Below are 21,930 nucleotides of genomic sequence, written 5' to 3'. Positions count from 1 at the left end.
AGAGGAAAACTGAGGGCTGACTGGAATTTTGTTAGCCCCTCGGTGCTAACTGCATCATCTGGAATGGATGGATTTAGCCGGGTTCCCATAAGGATTATGATGATTATGCTGCAACCTCTCATCTCCCATTTGGTAGTTAAGCCTAGCTTCATGTAACTACAGGTAGTCTATTTTGGTTCTCCAAAGAGCAGATAATTATAAGCAGGATGGCAGGAAGCGGTGTCCTGCCTGAGTTAGCCTTTAAATTTGCTGTTGTTCTGCTTTCTATCGCACTGCCTCATCCTACTCCAGTAGCAGACAATGCTGGTAGAACACTCATTGCTCCACAGGCTGCTGGGTGTAGCTGCTGTAGCAGTCTGAGGCAATGCAGATTGCCCAGAGTGGTTGCTTCTACAGTTCCTAATCTGCTGATTTCATGCAATGCTAGCAACAAGCGATAGTTGTATATTAGTTTGGTTAGATCATACTGCAAATTCGCTGCCAAACTATTGAACAGGATATTAGTCATTAATGTATATTACTGTTGAAAGCTGCAGCTTGAACTGTTCATGACAAGAAATTCATGACAGAGATTTGCAGTTATGTGTAAGTTTGTTAATTAAACTAACTGATCAATCAGGATTTAACAATGGAAGAAAAAATAAAATATCGGAGAAGCAGAGATGCAACAGTTGTTTGAGTAACTACATATATCCGTACATCAAAGTCAAATATTTTTGACACCTAATCTCAAAAGAACACTTTTTTTTAAATTAAATTAGTTCTCTTTATTTTTCTATTTGATTATTTTTACTAGAAAATATTAAATTGGGGAAAATGACAGTACATGGATCCCTTCCATATGTTACATGTAGAGTGTAAACATAAAGCATATGAAGGTTGGACCTTGGCAGGACTGAATACATGAATAAATAAATGAATAAGTAGCCCTTTGAGGTGATACATTGTAAATTCAGGTTTTAATACAAGAAAAGAAATAGCTGGTCTTGGTTTGTTTGCTCAGGACTTGCTGGTGTAAAATAGAGAAACTGCTCTTTTTGTGTTGTGGATGATTAATATTTGAGTAGCTGAGTCTCCTCTTTAAGTGGTATACACTCACACAAATGCAGGCTAATAAAACCACCCTCCAGTATATCCTGTTTGTTTTAGAGGTTTTCTTTCAGCTCCGGTGTAATTTTGGAGGCTACAGTATATTTGAACAGCACTGTATTTTACAAGGCAGGGCTTCTGTTATTTCATATGTCAACAATAACTAAACATTACAACCTTTGTGAAGAAAAGGCTTTTCCAGTAAAGTTTAGGGCACTTTCATTAGGCTTTAGCACCAGAGTTAAATGTTAATTGAAAAAGCATCCTTTGACCACACTCCTGTGTACTCGCACAAACACGGCACTTTCGGTATTCTACCTTTGGTTTTGACACAACTTGCAGGGACCTCAAGAACATATCATAGGTGTAAATTAACACTTTGGGACCTCAATTTCAAAGATTTCAATGTAGTGCTTTGGTTTCCTACATAACTATTCAGACCTTTAGCATTTAAAGCTGGAGTGCATTACTTGCTTAAAAATGAAAATCCATTACATTCAAGTCCTTTCCAAACAAGATCACGTAACATCTATCAGCACCGAGTGCATCTCTCTCTGTGTTGTAGTACATTTGATGTCTCTGACAAAACAGAACAGATACCAAACTCACTAAACTCATGGGATTACAGCTTTGGCAAACCTGAGGCTCATCCAACACTTTCTTTTACTCTGGAGATATATTTGTGCTTTAGAGTTTGGCAATGGCAAGTCACCAGTACTCTGTGGTGGTTTGGGCATCTGACTGCTATGCCTGCTGGATGCCTCCTAGGTGAGGCGCTTCAGGTATGTCCAATAAGAAGGAGGAGACCCTGAGGCAGACGCACCGGCGAGACCATCTCTCGAGTGGCTTGGGAACATCTCAGTAGAGAAAGAAAGATCTGGGCCTCTCTGCAGAGACTGCTGTCCCTGGGGCCTGGAACCAGATAAGCAGCATTAAATGGATGGATGAATGTTTTTACAGTGTGTTCAGACTTGGATGACAATAAAACAGTTGATGCTGAAAACCTGCAGATGCATTACTTATTTATTTTTCAAGTTCAAAGGTGAGTAAACTACAACAGCTTGGAATATTGTCCAAAAAAGAAGAAACTGTAGAAGAAAGAAGGCACATATTTGCAAAGGTTAGCAGGGTTTCTGTAATTACCCTTTGTAAATAACTTCATTGATTAACTGTCATCAGCTTATGGCTCACAAAGAAAAGGAAACCACTGTTTGAGTCTTCTGTGTGGTGAAGGATAGATGGCGCACGGTTTGGCCCGTTTAGAGAAACAAGTTTTTGTTTTGTTTTTAATAATGAAAATGTAAACACCGGCCCGGTGACATCACACAGATGCACACAAGGAGTCTGTGCCACAGTGTTTCAGGTTATAGTGAGACAGATCCGTCACTCCACAACTAGTCACAAAGGAACACTTAGAAAAGACCCACTGGCCTGTCATTTAATTGCACTATGTAAGCGTCATTTTTCAACATTTAGAGGTTCACGATGTGAGTGGGTGTATTTTAACCCAAACTACAATCTTTTTCTAAACTAACCAAGCAGTTTTCAGTGTTTAAACCTAACCAGAGAGGAAAGCGCAAGTAAGCAAAGGTGCAAAGCACAAAGCTTTCAAATGGCTTTTAACATAGCCCATCACATCCCTCCTACCTCCTAATGCTGGGATTATATTTACTTGTCGATGGCTGAGGACAATTTGGAGAGTGGCTGTTTTGCATAGAGTCTGTTTGTCGTGCTGGTCACAACAAACTGGTTGGCAAATGGATAAAATTTACATTACTCACACCAAAGCAGAGCTGTGAGTATTTCCAGATATGTTTGTAACACCAGTGGCATCCTACACAGGCAATATGTGTGCACTGCAATGAAAATGTGGTGATACAGACAAATACAAGTTCAGTGATGATACATTATGACTTTATTACCACTGAGCTTATTTAGCCAGTTTCACCGTTTCCTCAGTCGTGTAACAGCATCAAACGAATGGGAGAAAAAAGTAGCACACAGTTGGTCTCCAAGGTTTCCTGAAAGGTGAGGCAGCCTCTGGCAGCCTCTGGCACTTGCTGCCATGATTTGATCTCGAGTTCAATTTGATTTCTGTCTTGCTGTCACTGGTTTAACACTGACCAGTCCATTGGGGAGGGCAATGAAGTTAGTAATTCATCTCAGAAAAGGGCAAAGTCGAACGCAGCCATTCGCTAAATATAATGTGCAACCACTGATTCATGGGATCTGGAAACTAGGCTCGCCTTTCACCTTTGGCCTTTTTGAAAACAGTACCCTTTGCTAGATGACCCCTTTGAATCCCCACAACAGCTCAAATGTGTCTAGAGTATATTATATATATATTTATATGGGGAAAGCTCCAGCTTTCAAAACCATTAGTTCTTGCTGTCACAGAGCCCTACGGCACAGCAACTGCCTCGGTGTGGGAGGATGTATTCGTAGATCTCTGAAGACATGGATGAAGAAACGAAGCTTTGAGCTCACATCAGAAATTTTGAGTGATAGGGTTAGGTTTCTTCATTTAGAAATATATGTCAAAAAAGTAAATGGTAAATAAAGCTACCAAATAGTGTCAGCAAGGGTCAGAGAATGTGGCCTATTGCCCAAACAGGGCCCAGATTAAACTCTCCTCTTCCTCAGTGCAACTGCTGTGAAGCCACCGTGCACCCACAGGGGTTGGGGTAGAGATGGGTGCTGGGGCTGGAGGTGGAGGCGGGGGGAGCAGAGTCTTGATTATAATGATTGGCACCTGTGAAAGAGGGCTTGGGCAAGTGCACGGACCATATCAAAAAGGATCAGCTGGGGCACAGTGTGACCTGACTGTTATTAGGTGCCAAAATGAAATGGTCGCTCTATAGCCCTTCAAGAAATCACTTAACCAGTCACAGCTGAGCGAAATACACACATGCACGGACGCTCTCGCGCTCAGCGTCGGAGAATAATACAGTAAATACCAAAGGTTGCTGGTATACGGGTTGCTTTGAAACAGGAACTGTGTTGAGAAATCAGTTGTTAGAAATTGGTTTGTCTACAAACACTGAGAGCTGGGTCACTATGAATTATGCAAAAATGAGGAATGTGGCTCATCAGTGAAACACCATCAAAATCTCATTTCTGCAGAGACAGTGAAACTGAAACTGAGCTTACTATTACTGATATTTTTAGAGTAAAAGCTAATATTTTAAAGTTGGTAATGTGTCAGATTGGCAAATTTTAAATAGAAGTATTGCCAAAAAAGGAAATAAGGGAATATCAGGATTGCACCTCGAGCGCTTGAAGTCCAAGCTCTCGAGGAGTGGAAATGTAATAAAATGGCTTTATTTTACTGAGCTGAAGACATAAAGAAAATTTTCTTTATGTCTTAAGAGGTCATGAGATACAACAGTGAGTGTCTACAGCCACCGAAAAAACACGGTGGAGGCTCTGCTATGGTTTGAATCGTCAGACCTGCTTCATTTTTCAGCATGACAATGATCCCAATTCAGCAGAAGCATACCTGGATATAAAACACACAATGGTACATGGACTGGCCTCCCAGAGCCTGGACCGCAACAATATTGAAGCAGTGTGGGATCATGTTGACGAAGAGACAAAGAAAAGACAGCCAACATCCAAAGAAGAGTAAATAGTAACTAGACTGGTTCCTATGTAGAGCTTCTCTATCTGCTTGAGAACTCAAAGTGCTTTCTGCAACTTACCTCATTCACCAAAGCACTTTTTTCTATGCTTTTGGACAACTTTGGTATGTTGCACAGTGATACTCTGCCATGCCACCTTCCTATTAGTAGATGACCTGCTCTACATCCTGAGGAACAGCCACCCCAAAGAGGTTTAGGATGGCAGGTTCAAGAACCCTGGAGAGCGATTCCTTAAGAATTCCATCTGCCCAAGAGAGCTCAGACCAGGGGTGTCGAACTCCAGGCCTCGAGGGCCGGTGTCCTGCAGGTTTTAGATCTCACCCTGGGTCAACACACCTGAATCAAATGATTAGTTCATTACCAGGCCTCTGGAGAACTTCAAGACATGTTGAGAAGTTTTTTTAACCATTTAAATCAAGGACACATCTAAAACCTGCAGGACACCGGCCCTCGAGGCCTGGGTTTGACACCCCTGGCTCAGTCTGTGTTAAAGAAAAATGAAAACCCTCTTTCAACCTGTTAAAACTATATAAGCTCTGTTTTTGCCACATATTTTCACATCTATATTTGCACATTTCAACAAATCGCTGCATCTAGCTCACATTTTCCCCTTAAAATATGAGGAGCGTCCCCAGACTTTTGCACAGCACTGCACGTCTTTGCATTGCGTCCATGTTCAGTGTTTGCTCTGAAGTTCAAACGGCCTACAGTTTGTTCATAACAAATATTTTCTGTCACTCTGCGACACCCCCACACTCCCAGCGCACACCCTGCTCATCAGCCATGTCTCTGTTACCATTTCCTCATTTGTTGTGTCTCCACATTGGCTGAGCCTGCCGTCCCCTTGAGGGACTGCTTCACTCATGACTTCCACTGTTGTGTCTCGGCAGTCCTCTGCCCTTTGCACAAACATATCGATCACTTCCACCCCTCCTCCTTTGTCACCTTTTCTGTCCTGTGCTAAAAATATATTTTCACAACCAATTCATGTCGTTAACGACCACCTGCAAGGCTTTCGGCTTCATCCGTCGACCCGCATCGTTTCGCTTTAATGCCTCTTTATAAAAAATATACACATCTTTGTTTCGTCAGAATCCCTCTTCTGACCTTACAACTTAAAATAGCGTGATTCAGAGGCTCAGCCGTGCATTTTCGTTCTGCTTCAAAGTGCAGCGGTGCTTAAATGTGCTGTCTTAAATGCTGATTGCTATGTTATTAGGTTCCTTTAGCTCATAAAACCATGACAGCTCCTAGATGTTTACAGAGTCAGGCGCTGACCTCTGTAGGCACTGCAGGGGTCAATAAAAGGAAATTGCTGCTCAAGGAAGCTCAGAGTGAGACTTAAGAGAAGCAACTCAAACTGTGACCCGATCTTAACAGCAAATAAACAACACACACCTTCACAGACCTCTCACCTAGAATTGATCAGAAACAAAGCAAATTGTCATTGTTTAATTCTATAACAGAGCTCGGCCCTCAGTCCAAAAAGTGTGCCTTAACTTTGCTCTCGCTTAACTTCATTGATGAAATCTCACCTGTGATCCTCTTATCTCTTTGACAACACTGACAATAACAAGCTCGAAGGTCACTACAAAGACACTGCTTCGCTCTTGAAATAACAAGTTTGGGTTTCATAAGGCTGAAGTAGTAGCAATAATGTTCAGATCAGCGGACCGCACGCATACCCTTGGCAATACAAGAAAGGTCTATTTGCAGCAGGCTTTCAGAAGGTCACGGCGGAAAGGCCTCAACTGAAGTGTCTCAATCAAAGCAGTGCAGAGGCAGGGTCACCTGATGGCCACTGCCACATGTTCCAGAGGGTACTTAACCCTGGATGAGTAGCTAATGGAGGGAGTCATTCAGAGCAGATTCACCTAACTGATTTAAATAGGCGTCCACTCACAAATGCACAGATAAGTGTGGAAGTGGTGAGTACGACGAAGCCAAAGGTGCTATTAAGGGGACAAAAATAACACTCAACAATATCCGCCAAAGCTGTTTTGGTATGCGCGACGAGTGAAGTGAAAAAGGAATAAAAACATCCTTAAAAATGCAGATACCTTTATTTTTACTTTATATAATTTCAAAGTAAGACGCTGGACCTTTGAGGAATTAATTTATAGTGTAAAACATGCATTTCTGCATGAGATTTAGTTAGATGAAACTAGCTAGTTCACCACACTTAAAAAGGGGGAAAAACATGCAGTAAAAAACTCGACAACATATTAAATCTGATCGCGCTGTAACGAAAAGCGAGCAGTGATAATAATAAGCCCTGATGGGGCCCTCTTATGGCCCATCGATTTCCAATAGGTGAGATCATAGAAAGCTGGGGGGGTAATTACACTGTGCAAGCAGAGGTCGTCCTGAGCAAATATCATTATCATCAGATTAGAATGAAAGGCTGGTGTGGGTCGAGCGCACGAGGTGAAGGAGACCCAGAGGAGACGCATCTCAGCGCACACGTCTGACCCTTCATCTGTCTCAATGTCCCCACCTTGCTTCCCACCTCCGCGGGTCGACCCTACATCGCGCCGTCACCGGCGAGGGGGGAGGCAGGTCACCGGGCGCAACCATTCATCAGTGAGAGACAAGGCGTACGATGGGAATGATACCTCAGAGTGCTAAACAGATAACAGCGGGACAACAACAACTGGAAAGTGGAGTATGTTTGCTGATAAGCTTCACCGAGAGGCGCCACGTGTTCTTTAGATAGTGGATGGTTTGGATACGAATTTTAAAAGTCTCCATGGAAAAAAGATTGGAAGGTGGATTGCTCAACATGTTTTCATATTCTTTAGAAGAAGGAAACAGTCGTGATAATAAAGATATTCTACCAGTCTCTCGTCCGCTTGCTACACTTGATAAATATTTTATCAATGCAAAAAAAAAAAAAAGAATTTTTTTATTGTTGTTGAAGCTGTTTTTTCCCCCCTAATTCTGTACTTTTATTCCACACCTTATTCATTATAAGTGATATTTCCTGTTTGAGGCTTAGCCCAGTTTTATGAATAACGCAAAAAGAAAATAAATGCAAAAACTAGTGGTGCGTAGCTAGTTGTGATTCAAACTGTCAGAGTCTGACCCTATCAAAATAAAACGGAATAAAGAAGTAGTTGGTATAAAAATGCACATTGTCAAAGATGCATACGTTAAAAGCTGACCCCTCTGCATCGCGCCGTCTCTCCAAGATGTTACATGTGGTTCAATCAAAGTGTGAAGAAATATGATGAGGTGGATGGGTGGGTGGGGCGCACAGCATGATGGCTCCTCTCACCCATCTCCCTCACCGTAGGTACTCCCCTCCTAAATGCGAACGCAGAGATCCCGGGTAGCCCGGCGAGAGGTTGCGAGTGCCACTCTGATGAGCCTTTGACATCTCTATCTGTGCTGCTCAGTGTGGGAGCTGGCCCGGGCCACCTACATTAACATAAACAAGGCGTGCTGCTGGGGTCCGCCTGTCAGGGGCTGTCACTGCCGAGGACAGAGGAGAGACGCCTCTGCATTAACCTCCAGGCTTATCTCACTCTCTGTGCGTTCCACAAAAAAGTGGGGATTAGTGCTCAGTCAGGAATTGCTTTTGGGTCCTTGTCACTCCTGCATGATTACTGAACTCCCTCTTCTATACGCAGACTATTATTCTCGTCTTTGTTTTCCACTTTCCTAAAGGGAGGGAATCCCTGGAGTTTTAAACATGGCAACCCACAGGATCAGAGTTTCTTTGATTTTGGTGTCACCTTTAGTGATGAGTTGTCACAGCAGTGATTTCTGCTTTTCCATAAACCAATTAAATTTATCTGCAGCCGTCTCTAAGAATCATTATAAAACGCTCATCTTAAGATTTTTTCCTTTTATTCATGCGTATATGGCTCTCTGTGCCTTTTGCAAACTGATTAACAAATTCAGGACTGCACTACTGGTACAGACTAAATAGAGGTGTATGAAATATATCTAAAGATAATTAGGCCCAATCCAAAATGCAGCGGACCTAAACAGACCCTGAAACAGAAGGAATGCCAACACTGGCAGCAGCATGACACTACACAAATTAATGAGCAGCCATGGTCAAAAAGAGAAGCAAGTTTCCCTAGATTTCACATTTTACCTGTAACACACTTTCTCCAGCAAGTGTTATAGTCGGTATGTGAGCAGAGCTGATGCAAAAGTATGATATACTGACATTTACTCAAGACTCACTGCAGTACAATTACTGTGGTACGTGATCAAACTGGAAAACAAAAAGTCTTTTTAAAATGGTAAAAAGCAGGAATTACGTGTAAAGAGAAGAGGCTGTAGACCAGTGTCTGGGATGATGTGACAGAAGAGTAGCAATGGTAGTTGGACCTGCTAAAATATATGACTGAGTGGTGACGGCACCGACAAAAAGACAAGAGGTGGACCTAGAGGTGATGGAGCTGGAGATGTTGAGATTTTCACTGGGAGTGACCAGGATGGACAGGATCATGAATGAGTACATCAGAGGGACAGCTCGGGTTGAGCGGTTTCGAGGTGAAGTTAAAGAGGCAAAGAAGCTGAGATGGTTCGGGCGTGTGCAGAGGAGGACATGTGGATATATTGGACAGAGGATGCTGAAGCAGGAGGTGCCAGGCAGGAGGAAAAGAGGAAGAGCACAGAGAAGGTTCAGGGATGTAATGAAGGAGGACATCCAGAGGGTTGGTGTGACAGTAGTGGATGCTGGGAAGAGATGGAGGCAGATGTGGCTGTGGCAACCCCTAGAGGGAGCAGCTGAAAGAAGATTTATTTTTTCACTGCATTGTGATGTCAGTGAATTAGCTCTTTGATTCACACGCCCTTCCCCTCGACTGCTGTCCCACTCTGAGCTTCTTCTTTGCATCAAATTAGCTCATTTCTGTTCACTTTACTCCAAATCAATATACAAGTGCCCCAAAGAGTTATGAAGTAGCGACTGGTTAGCCAGGTTAATGGGAATCCATTTGGAGTGCCTGCATGTTTTAATAAATATTTAATTCAATATATTTATGTAGCACCAAATCACAACAGCAGTCGCCTCAAGGTCCTTTACACTGTAATGTAAAAATCCTACAATAATACAGAGAAAACCCCAACAAAAAGACGACCCTCTATGAGCAAGCACTTGGAGACAGCGGGAAGGAAAAACTGCCTTTCACCAGGAAGAAACCTGAGAAGAACAGAGAGATAATAACAGACAGAGATTATAATAACTAATGACGCAGAGTGATGTATAAAGACAGTAAGTGCATCACGGGAGGCCCCCAGCAGCCTAGGCCTACTCCAGCATCACTGTTTGTCACCAGTGTACAGATTATTGTAACTGTGCAGTCTACTGTAGAAAGCTTTGTGCACCATTTCAACAGCGGGTCGATCCAAAATGAACAAATCTATGTACACAAACGTGCATAAAATGTATCTAATATACATTATTTCCATAAAATACTTTGAGGAATTAATGCTTAATAAGTGCCTTTTCTAAATAAATATTATTAAAAAGCCCCTAAAAACAGCTAACACAGCTTTAAAACTTATCTCAAGAAAATATTTTTTCACCCCGTTTTTCCTGATGTTGCCACAGAACTTTCTGTAAGCCACGTGCACTGTCACTGCTCACGCTAACGTCAACTGTGCATCTGTTTATTCCAGCTTCTTCTTCTTCGGTTATTCTAACGTAATCCTTGTTGACAACTGCCAAGCCCATCAGAAGTGTTGTCACATGACAGCTGTTGTCCACAACAAAGCCTGCTCACATGTGACTGATCAGCAGGACCCACAAAGCTTCTGGTACCATCTTGTCCCTCGCCTGCAGGTTCTGCAAACAAATGTGCAAATATCTGTTTATCTCGACTGATTTCAACCAAACTTGGAAACTTGGAAGCCACCCTGAACTTTGGATGAACAGTATGTAAAATTAAGCCTCTTCTCCTGCCAAGCCACCACTGTATTTGCGGAACACGTTCTTGACACATCCGCATTGGTGATTTCCTCGTCCTCCAACACAGGTGAGATTCAGGTGTTACCAACAAGGACATATCATGAAGGGAAAAGGTGTTCCAACACCTCCGTTGTAAGCACAGGCTGAAGGTTGTCTGCTTAAGTGACACAAAAAGTAAAGATGTTTTCCCCTTCATCAGTCTGCATCCGTACGGGCGCCTGTCTGCCAGCCAACAAAAGGCTGCGGCGTTCTGCAGCTGCAACATCGGGAGAGCTTAATCCATACCTCCAGACCTGAGGCCTAATCAAACAGACCGAATGTAGGGAAGGAGTCAATAGCTGCTTAATTACTAACGAGAGTAATGACAATAACAATCACATTCCTTTCCGGCTGACGTAATTAAGGGAAGCATGAAAGGCATACCGAGGGAGAGCTGCCTCCAAGCAAGGCAGCAATTAGGGCAGGAGCTGAGGAGGCAGCTTGTGGCAAAGACACGAGATGAGCCGCAAACACCGTCTCAGCCTCATCTTTCGTCTAACACCTTGTCCTCCTTTCAGGCATCAGTATCATCAGTTGGTGCCATATACTGACAGTGCTGGGCTTCATTATATCTGTCCTGCCCATTGGTGGTGCAAACACTGTGTTGTTCAAGCGGCTTTCTCCAGCACGTCGCTGGCGGCTGCCATGTTTAATGACCCTCCTCCTCCTGTATCCAGCACTCAGTAGGCACAGCATGAGACGTGGGGAAACACTCAATTTCTGTAATGGCTTGAAATGGAGTAAATATCACTCGCCCCCCTGCATTTGTTACTCATTCAAGCCCCGTTATCGCTTGCTGCCTAATTTCCTGGTGCACTGACAAAGGCAGAGGGCGTTTCCATGGAGAGGGAACCCTTGCGGTTTTCGTGCTTCTCTCAACTTGGCACTCTGTTCATTTCACAGCAATTATCCTGAGTCATTCCACACATTCTGCCACAGAAACTCAAGGGAAGGACCTTTCAGCTAATTGCTTTCAAATGGAAATAAAAAATAATCACATGGCTACTTTGTCAAAATGACTCCTGTTCTGCAGCATTTGGTATGGGAAATTGATGTGGGATTCCTTTTAATGTCCCATTTACAATGCCTGCCCCTCTATTTCCAGATGAAAACCCTTTCTTTAAATGCATTTTGGATGAAGTCCTGACATTGCACGCACCCAGATTCTTCATTTTTGAAGGCCCAATATCTTAATGTGCAAGGCTTTTTGACACTTGAATCTTTAGCTCTACTCGCTGCAGCAGTTGTGTGCAATGCACAAGTTAATCTACTTAAATGCTTATGTTTGTTACACTTAATGATGGATGTTAGCTTGTCTTCCCTGTACATAGAGACGCATATTTTTCAGTTTGGAAAAGTCAGACAAAGTCTTTAAAGAACGATCATTTTCCTTCTGCAAGATGAAATACTCGCAGGAAGAACTGAAAGAATGCCAAAGTGTAAATGGCAGATTATGCTTAAGGTAATTAAAATGGGTAAAGTCCAAAGTTTGTGAAAACACAGTAACAACTGTTCTGCAAACTTGAGTTCAGTATGTTTGTAAAGCACAAAAAATGTAATCCAGCAGCAGCTCACAACAGTTAGCATTTGCTGCCTAATGATGCCCCGAGGTCACACTTCCAACAGACAGCGATACAGCAACATCCACAGTCACACTTCTTAAGACTGACTGGCCGCCTGCACCACACTAGATGCTAGTTTTGCACTCTTTGCTGGTACTGTATGCCACAACCTTAAGTTAATAAGCTCCCCTACCCAAGGCAAATACAGCAAAGAGTTCCTCGTGTTGTAGTCGTCATATTTTATTTGATGAAGTCATACGGACAAAAGTTCAAACTTCTAACTATGAAAAAGAAAAGAAAACAGACCTCTAGGGCCATGCAGTATCACTGCGTCTGTGATCTTAACAGTTTTCAGTAAAGTACTAAAGACTGTATAGACCAGGGGTCTCAAACTCCTCGAGGGCCAGTGTCCTGAAACTTTTCTGTGTCCCTGTTGCTACACACCTGAATAAAATTAGCAGATCATTAGCCAGAGTATAGAACTTGACTGCATGCTGAAGTGGTAACCCCCTAACCCTACTCAAGTAAACGTAACTAAATGTAAGTGTTCGGAAAAATGTAAAGTACTTTTATTGCACCATGTTCATTCACTCATGAGCTGCTGTAACATGAATCAAATGGCTGAATTGCCACCTCAGCATGCAGTCAAGCTCTATAGTCTTGCTAATGACCTACTAATTGTATTCAGGTGTGTTGCAGCAGGGACGCATGGAAAGGTTTCAGGACACCGGCCCTCGAGGACTGGAGTTTGACACCCCTGGTATAGACTGATGTGACTAATGAAATTAAAAACTTAAACCTGAACATTAAAGTTGTTCAAATTTTAGTACTTGATGGTTTGGAAACATGATGAGTGTATCTGATTGTATCTGTTTGACTCTAATGGGAACACACAGGAGTCGTCGTGCAAGTCCACACAGACTTCCCTTTGAGACCAGGAGGTTGCATGCATCTTTTATATCCTTTTAGATTCAACAATTCAATTTCTTAACCTCTTATCCAATTCAGGGTGAAGGAGAAGCCATCCCAGCTGGCTGGGCGAAAGACCAGTCAGTCTACTGCACAGCTTCCACATAGACAGCCATCCACACTCACATTTAGAATCACTAGTTTACCAACCAGGGAGAACCTGGAGAGGACCCAGCCCTGGTGGACATGGACACAGAAAACAGTGATAACCGCTGCAGCACTGTGCTAGCCTAAATCAGTACTGGTCACCTGTGATAAAGGCAAGTGGGAGAATACGTAAGAGCCAAGAGGATAAAGACAGTAGCCAGCAGGGGTACATCGGTGGTGAGGAAGAGCGAGACAATTACTCGCTCACAATATCCAGTACGGTCATCTAAAGGGCGTAGGCAGAACTAGGCATTATTTTCAAGTCTGTTTATAATAAGTGTTTTAGTGGCATCATGGTTTCATGGAGGAAAAATGAAATAAATTGAGTTCCATCTTGGAAAATTCACCCCCTGGAATCAGACATTCGGAGAAAATTTTGGTTCACACGTTGTCGACTCGGTGACAACAAACACAAAAACATGGCAAATTCATGTTGTCCCTATTGATATTAGTTAGGTTTAGACTTGTAGCCATACATTTATATCGATATGAAATATTAGAAAAGCTACTTATTAGCAGCAGTCCTAATAGCATGTCAGATAAAGCAGTTATACATGGCAAGCCAACAACTGTGGGAACTGATCACACTGATTAGCATGTGAATATTCAAAGAGTCGGTCCTAAAGTTGCTTGGTTATCTCAGTTTAACCTGCAGCCGGTTTGTGCAACGTGTTATTCTGCCACGGATGAAATAATGTCTTCACTGCAGAAATGAACCAGGGAGAAAATGTGCCAAACAGTCAAGAATTAAAGCTGTCACAGGTACAGATGATGAGCAGTCACAGATGATGAGCTGAAAGAGGCAGTCAGAAAAAAATGCTGTCAGAGAAAATGAGTCTCAGTGCTTCAAGAGCCTGACAGCTCAGAGTGTGGCTATATGATTAATAAATAAAGATGCACAAGCACGTGTTTTATGCATTACAGTATTTCACATTTCACTTAGCCAACAGAAAAACCTTACGTTAAAAAGAATATGTTATCCTTGGATTAATAATATCTCAGGAAAACTTCTCCAGCAGGATGAGTGTAGAAACACTGTATGCTTGTCTTCTTGCCAAAAGCTTTTTCCCCCCCAAATTAAGTGTTGTAGAAGGACCCAGAGCAGACCACCGATGCGTGAAGTAATTCCAGTGACAATAAACTGCACACAAAAGTCTTTACAGATTGTTTTCTTTTTTTATTGTAGCAGCAGTATCTCTTTTCACTGCTGCACTGTGTAGATGGTTGAGTTGATGAAAATTAGATTTTAGCTCCATGTCTACTTTGCCGTGGTTGGAGGGAGCCATTGTTTGTATTCTAACAACATTTTGCTTATAAGTTATTGATCTTGTGAGTTCAAATCTGGGAATCTTTCCAATGTTAGTGTCTGCAGCTACCCCGTACCACATGGTGACTACAGCACATGATGTTTTTGTGCCTTTTTTTGAAATTCTACAATAAGATGTAAGATAATGATTCAATTATTTATTACTCAGCTCGTCTGCCCCCCGAGAAAAACAAGAGCGATGGCCAGCATGGATATTCGTTTATTGTCATTGGTGTGTTTGCCTGCCTTTCTCAGAGCTGCATCGCACAGTTACCCTGCAGACATGAAACTTGGAGCACGGACAGAGGAGCAACTCGATAAAACCTGCTGCAGAAAAACAAAACAGATGTTGGCCCTCTGAGTACTCAATGACTTCACAATACTAAATATAACATAAATCAGAGTCATCTTGATATAGACGGAACTTTGATACTTGCGATTTAAAAGTGTGAAAACCAGATATTATACATTCCATATGGATTTTCCACTCAATTCCCAAACTATCACACACAATTTGATAGCAGAAATATTTTTGTCAACACACATCAGCTATTGTTACGTGAACTGCGGCAAGGCTGTGCTTTCGGGTTTAGTGGGCCTCGTATTTTTGGGCGTTTGAAGGCAGCCAGGCAGAGTGGTGCTGATGTGTTGACGTATGGTGGGAGGTAGGAAGAGGCAGCTGCTGTTCATCTCCATGAGAGGAAGGCCACTCTGAGAGGATGAGTGGAGAGGGGCCTTTCAGAAGATCTCTGAGTCAGAGCGAGTGGGGAGGCATCAGGATATTATTAGGGAGGTGTGCCTGCTGCCCTGCTATTATAGCTGAAATAAATGGTTCTCCTGCTTTAGACTGAACATAACACCTGCCCAGTGTTGCTTCACCAGGTATTACATGTGAGCTGTAACGCAGATTTGATACTATCGAACCTGCAGTTCCAAACAGATTATAGCCCTAATGACACTTTAGACATTTGTGAAAGAGACAAAGGTCGTCAGGATGAAGCCGCAAACATGGAATAAGTGTAGCTGCAGGCACCAGAGTGAAGGAAAGCGTAGACAAACACACACTCGAATCTTGAGTTGGCATTAAATGCAGTTAATTCTATACTCGCAGACCTGCTTTATTATTCTCTCGAATTTCTTGGCTGACTGAGGCTCTACAAACTCAGTATTATCACACGTGAAACAGCTACACTGCACTTAATCTCTAGTTTAAATGCACTTAAATAAGTGATTGAATGTACAGCGCGAGAAACGAAATGTCACTGATGAGCTACTTTTTTGAAGCTTTGTGTAAAACATAAAGGCAGAAACGAAAATGTTAATGAATTGTCTGAGGAGTAGAAGATCAGAGGAGCCAAACGAATTTCATATCACACCTAAAGACCTGGCATTTAATTAAAGTGGCCTGAAAAATGCCTGCTTGGTTGGCTGACAACAGTTTCTCTTGAAGCAAATTAAAGAAATCAATTACTGCTGTGTGAAAGTGTAACGCCAGCACACTGGAGCCCCACAGCGCCACAATGAGACACCAGGCCAGGGGGAAAGGCGAGAGGAGGAGGGTGCCTTCAATGTGCCACATCTGACTGGCTCAGCTACAGAGTTTATCACGTCAACCTGTTACAGGCAACAGAGCCTGAAAGGGCCCACGCGCTGGAATGAAGCTGCAAATCAGCCTAGCTGCCTCCACAAGCCTGAGCCTCCTCCACTCTGCTCCCAGCTCTTACTCATTCTCTCACCTTCATTCTCCCTCTCTCTGTGTCACACGCATGCTACACATGGAGAGTTAGAGATATTTCAGTGTAATAATGGCCATTTACTACCTTCTGCATACTGTTTAATTTTGCTCATCGCTGCTGGCCCCTCTGAATATGAAAAGCATGTGTTTTATGGATTAGGAAAGTCTGTTAAATACATATAGACTCACGAGCCACTTTGGTGGTTACACCTGCATAATATGGGGTTTGCTTCAAAATCGCCTTAATTCGTCATGGCTCCGAGACAGATAGGCCTATTAAACTTTCCTTACAGATTCTGGTCCACATTAATGGTTGCTGCAGATTTGTTGGGAATCTCCCACTCCACTGCATCCCAAAGAATGCTCTACCGGAGAGTGCGGTGAGTGCGGAGGTCATTTGAGCACAGCGATCACCAGTGACACTGTGTGTTATCCTGCTAGAGGCAGCCATCAGACGGTCATAAAAGGACGGACATGGTCAGCAACAATACTCAGGCTGGCTGTGGCACTGAAACGATGCCCGGTTGGTATAAAGGGGCCCAGTGAGTGCCAAGAAAATATTGCCACACCACTACACCACCAACAACAGCTTGAACTTTTAATAAAAAGCAGAACGGATGCATGCTTTTGTGTTCTTTGTGCCAAATGCTGACCCTACCATCTGAATTTGGCAGCAGAAATTTAAATTTATTAGATGAGGCAACACTTTTCCAATCTCCTATTGTCTAATTTTGTGTTTTTAGCTGACAAGCCTTCTGCTGTTGTAGACCATTTGCTTTGAGGTTCAGAGATGCTCTCTTCTCATTTGGGCCTTGAGGTGCCACTACTGTTTGACCTGATGAAGAGTGGTATTATTCCATATTTTTCCTAAATTCTAAACAAAGAAGATGCTAGTTTTTATCCCAACAGTTCTTTAGATCTTTTGCAAATAAACCGTGTTTATTTTTTAAAAGGCTCAGTAATTGTTGTTTACTCCAACAGTGAGAAGTAGTGTATTTACTGGGACTAATTCCAGTTGTATTTGGTGCTCTAGTGGAAATCTGAAGCAGAAGGCCTGTGTGTGTGGGTTTGAGTCAAAGTAAGCTAAAGCGTGTGTGTTCATGATAATGAAAGAACATGTCAGCCTGTGCAGCTGTGTGACTCACTGATGTGGTTTTAATAGTTTTTGAAAAACAATGGAGCTCTGTGTCACAAAGGAATAAGCTAACAGGCTTCGGATACACAAACAACACTTGTTAATAGGGTCAGTTCACTATCACTGTTGGTCTTTCTGTGGGACTTGAAAATAAAGACATTAATTGAATACTTCTAATTTTATGGTTTTAATTATCAACACACATCTGAATTCAAGTTTTCACACCTTTTGTGTATATCCTTAAAAAACCTTTTTGCCTACTTGAATATGATGGAAAGACTAAACAACGCTGACAAAAACCCACTGCATTTGAACAGTTTAAAGCCAAGCATACAGTCACGTATATTTGATACATGAGGGTTTTTTATTTTTGAGACTTCTACGTCATCACGGTTACTTTTATCAACCCTGAAAAAACAAAATAAATTGAACAATACATATTTAAGGAATTAAATTGCAAAAACAATAGAACAGAATACGCCTTTATTGTCATTGTACACGTACGATGTAATTGTGGGTGCTCCATACCAACTGTGCCGGAATATAATAGAAATAGTAGTAAAAATTAGAATATATACAAAAATAAGAGAAAGACACACACTGGAGAACAAGCTGCAAAGTGCTTGGCAGTAGACTTGATCTGAATAGAGTCCTGGCCTGAGTGATGAGCGTTACTCAGGTCATGGCTCAGATTGGTGAGGTGGGTGGGCAGGGTGGGGGGATAGTGTTTGTTAACAGATCGAAAGGCCAAGGGGAATTAGTGAGCCTGAAGGTGCGGGACCTGACTGACCTGAGGGGCTGAGTGGAAGGGTCAAACAGGTGGTGGGCGCCTTGTAAAGTCCATTATGAGTTCTTTGGTTTTAAGGATGCTCAGCTTCAGTTCTCTACCTCCACCCTGCACGCTCTCAGCTCCATCAGAGATGAGCCCGACCACGGTGGAGTCATCAGCATACTTGACGATGACAATGGTTGGGTGGGTTGGTGTGGAGTCATGTGTGTACATGGTGTACAGTAGGGGGCTGAGAATGCAGCCCTGTGGGAATCTGATGCCGAATGACAGCGGGAGGGAGAGGTGGGGGCCGAGTCAGATTGATTGAAGCCGGTTGGTGAGGAAGTCTGATATAACAAATATAATTTAAAGTAAAAGTCATATGTAAATGATTTTTTTTAAAATTTTGTCAGAAGGTTCAATAAAAACTCCATTTTACAAAAATGTGAATTTTTTAAAAATGGTTCAGACTTATAATCTAGGATAATCTAGCTAAACAAATTTCCTGATTAACTACAGTAAAGTACCTACAGCTGTGGTCACTGAGGGACCACTGTTACCTTCACCCTCCACATCTTCTCTATCTCCTCTCTCAGCTTTCGATATTTTTCAAGCTGTTTGTGTCCTTTTTCCTGATGTTGCTATCACTCAGTGTAGCTACACTGACCACTACAGCCTTCTTCCTCTGCTTGTCCACCACTACTATGTTCGGTTGGCTAGCCACCCCCAGTTTGTCCATATGTATCTGGAAGTCGCACAGGATGTTACCGCTGTCATTCTCATCCATCCTGGGTGCGTATCGAATTTTGATCTTGGGACTTCCAGGCCGTATTCGGCACAGATGTTCCTGTATGCCCTGCCTGCTAGCATCATGCACCCTGTTATGTGCTGGATTGTCTCAGGGGCATCTTTGAAGCCCACACCTGGGGTCTTGCCTGGTGTGTTAGAACCCAGTCTCTACCAATTTTGTGCTTGGAGCATGTTCCTGTGCTGCCATGATTAGTGCCTCTGTGCCATCTTTCCTGTCCAGCTTTGTCCAGTCTCTGGTAGGATTTCTCGGTAACACCTGCCAGTGGTACATGCAGTGCAGGGGCCTGTCCTTCCATGATGGTTCCTGTTCTTGCAACTCTTCTTTTTGGGGATTTTGCTGACATATTCACTGAGCACATGATCAGTTGTGGCCACCTTCCCGATGTACTTGTGGATCTTTGTTGCTTCATCCTGGATAGAAGTTCTGACACTCACTAGTCCTCGGCCTCCTTCCTTCTGCTTAGCATTCAGTCTCAGGGTTCTGTACTTGGGATGAAACCCTCCATGCACTGATGCCTTGGATTTTATCGCCACCTTTTGCAAGTTCATCATCTCAGCAGGGTATCTGTTGACCAGCAGGGCATAGGTGTCAACTGCCCAGATACTGAACTTCCCATTCAGCTGATTCCTCAGAACATGCTTTATTCTCTGGATAGAATTAGGTGGTTGCAGCTTTCCTAGTCACATATTTATTGCTCCCATTCACATCTGGGATTCCAAAGTGCTTTTAGCCATCGTCAGTATCTGGAATCTTGTCTTCTGGTAGTACAATACCCTCAGTTCTGACTACCTTTCCTCGCTTTGTTACCATCCAACTACACTTCTCCAGTCAAAATGATATTCCAGTCTCACTGCTGTAGATCCTAGTGGTATATATCAGTGAATCAATGTTTCAGTCACTCCTGGCATACAGCTTGATGTCATCCATGTAGCGGAGGTGGCTGACCTTTGCTCTATTCTGTCGCTTCCATGTTGAGCTAAGGCAGGTTTTTGGCCTGTAGTTGGATAGGAACGACCCCCTTCTGGGTCTGTGCTGTGCAGCCATCGGTTAGTCATTCCAGGTGCATCATCCATTAGCAGCTGGTTAATTTCTGCTGCCAGGCACTCATGGAGTCCATTTAATTTCATTAACCAGTAGGTGTGACTCACATCAGGACCTGGCACTGTCCAGCTCTTCATGTATGACACTTTCTTGTTGGGTAGCTAGATCCTGTTTGGGGAGGATGTTGTGGTCTGTTCTTAAATCCACTAGGCAATGAGCATTGCTGTTATGTTACACTCTTCTCCCATATGCTCTTCCAGTATTACGCCAACTCCAACCTTGGTGGGGATGGCCAACGTGTGCTCTCCCTGCCACACAGAAGACACCTTGGATGGTTGAATGGAGAACGTCTGGTTTATTCTACTGACTTCTGTACCTCTTCCGGTGACTGGCCAAGGCTGAGTCTTTGAATGTGTGTGAATGTTAGATAGAAAGCATTTATGCAGAAATAACAGACAAAAATCTCCCTGGTTTGGAGGGTACTGTTCTCTATGGCCTTTGGTCATCTTTTGGTTAAGCATCTCAAGGATCACTGTTGCGATGGTGTAGATCCGCTGGTTGGTTCCAACGATGGTCGAAGTAGGGATTGTTCATAATGCTACATTTACATCTTTCTGATTTTCAGAGTGTACTTTATGTAGTCTTGGTAAACATCCATGGAGCATCGAGGTTTTCTCAGGTTATACACATGTCTGAATATTCTATGGGCAGGAATTACAAAAGTACCCTGACGCAGATTGAGCCTTAAAAAGTAATTTCCTTAAAATTGTGAAACTTGTCTGGATTTAAATAAAATGTGAATAAGTATGATCATACTTGTATACCAGCAAATAAAAGGGAATATACAAAACTGCAATTTCAAAACACCTTTAAGGCATGAAAACAAGTCGAGATATTCATCATCGAGTTATTTCATCTAACTAAAAAATGCTTGTGTTCCTTTTCAAATATTGGCATTTACATTTACATATTTGTTTAGATGCCCTCATTCTAACTCCTGCACATTCTGATGTGCGACTAAAGAGCTGTTGGTGACAACCTCTGCGTGCAACAAATAGAAAAAGAACATGTTTACTTAGCGGGCTGTCCATGAGAGCGAAAGGGGAATTATTAGTGAAGAGCAAGGCCGATATGCCGTAGATTCACAGCTGATAGATTTGGCTTACTGGTGACTGAAGAGATAATAATTACATGCTAGTGGCCTGTTGAAGGAAGCACCAATATATTATAGTAATACTTGTTGTCAGATTCCTGCTGTTCAATTTTCATACTGTATGGTATGTGTACTGTGTTATTCAGGCGGAAATGACTGCCACCCTCTCTAAATGTTAATCTCACTTTCATCAAATCAATGTCACCACACAAAACAGGAGCAGCATTCGCATACGCTTTGTCCAAATATTCATACGGGCACTCAAGGTCAGTGTTTACACGTGAATTCAGTCTGACAAAGCGCTGACATGGACATTAGACAGTTAATGGCAACCAAAAGGATATTGAATTTGAATGAAAATGGTTGAATTTTTATTATTATTGTGATTTTTTTTTAAAGGAGCATTGAATGCGTCTTCACCTCGCTGTGAACCTCTGGGTCTGAGCCCTCTGCTGTCATTACATGTTGACCATTTGTGAGGAAAACACCGTACAGCATCAGTAACATTACACAGCTACATTAAAAAAAATACACACACGCACAAATACACATATAAACACACACCTTGCTCTGCCTTATTCAGTTTCAGCATGGCTGCCTGACA

At 42.6% G+C, this 21,930-nt stretch overlaps 1 protein-coding gene across 3 annotated transcripts in view; it reads right to left on the bottom strand.

Moving 5' to 3' along the window:
* Positions 1 to 789: 789 nt before the first annotated feature.
* nog1 (noggin 1) overlaps positions 790 to 21,930 on the bottom strand; it is a 101,786-nt gene continuing 80,645 nt past the window's right edge. The window contains exon 5 of one of the 3 annotated variants that reach the window (XR_003219712.1): positions 790 to 2,001. The gene's annotated coding sequence lies outside the window, so the exon portion shown is untranslated. The remainder of the gene's footprint in view (positions 2,002 to 21,930) is intronic. The other 2 variants (XR_003219705.1, XR_003219704.1) reach the window with 2 other exon arrangements.

This window comes from Oreochromis niloticus, linkage group LG4 (assembly GCF_001858045.2).
Source record: "Oreochromis niloticus isolate F11D_XX linkage group LG4, O_niloticus_UMD_NMBU, whole genome shotgun sequence".
NCBI lineage: Eukaryota > Metazoa > Chordata > Actinopteri > Cichliformes > Cichlidae > Oreochromis > Oreochromis niloticus.
The sequence above is the reverse complement of the archived record's forward strand: the minus strand, read 5'-3'. Positions and strand labels throughout refer to the sequence as shown.